Source organism: Bison bison, unplaced genomic scaffold, assembly GCF_000754665.1.
Source record: "Bison bison bison isolate TAMUID 2011002044 unplaced genomic scaffold, Bison_UMD1.0 scf7180017864130, whole genome shotgun sequence".
In the NCBI taxonomy this organism is placed as follows: Eukaryota; Metazoa; Chordata; class Mammalia; order Artiodactyla; family Bovidae; genus Bison; species Bison bison.
In genome coordinates this window covers 704,402-704,869 of record NW_011494702.1, presented here as the reverse complement: position 1 = coordinate 704,869, position 468 = coordinate 704,402, and positions in this window count along the sequence as shown.

Here is a 468-nt window from a genome sequence, read left to right as displayed (position 1 = left end):
AAAAAGCTTCTGACATAGGCATCAGAAGGGGGCAGAAAGAGTACCCGCTTGCTAGTGTTAACAATGAAGTTATATAATCCAAAGAATGTCTGGAGGTTGTAAAGACCTCATCAGACTGACTCCCATAATTTACATTTTAAGATAACACTGTCCTCAGGCAGGATACATCCTTGTAAAGACCAATTCTACTCCCATAATTTACATTTTAAGATAACAGAAGGTTTAATCCAAAGACTGTCCTTAGGCAGGACGCATTATTGTTATATAATCCTAAGGAATGTAGAGAAAGAAAAAAAAAGTTTGTCCTTTCTTCCTCCTTGAGAATTCCAGACCCCTCTCTTCTTGGGGACCCCTAGACTCCTTATCAACCTGCCTAGGAACTGTCTCTAGGAGAATTATGTTGCCTAGGGAAAAGGGGCGTCGTTCTACATTCCATAACTGCTTCCAAGCTGACAAGGGGCATTGTCC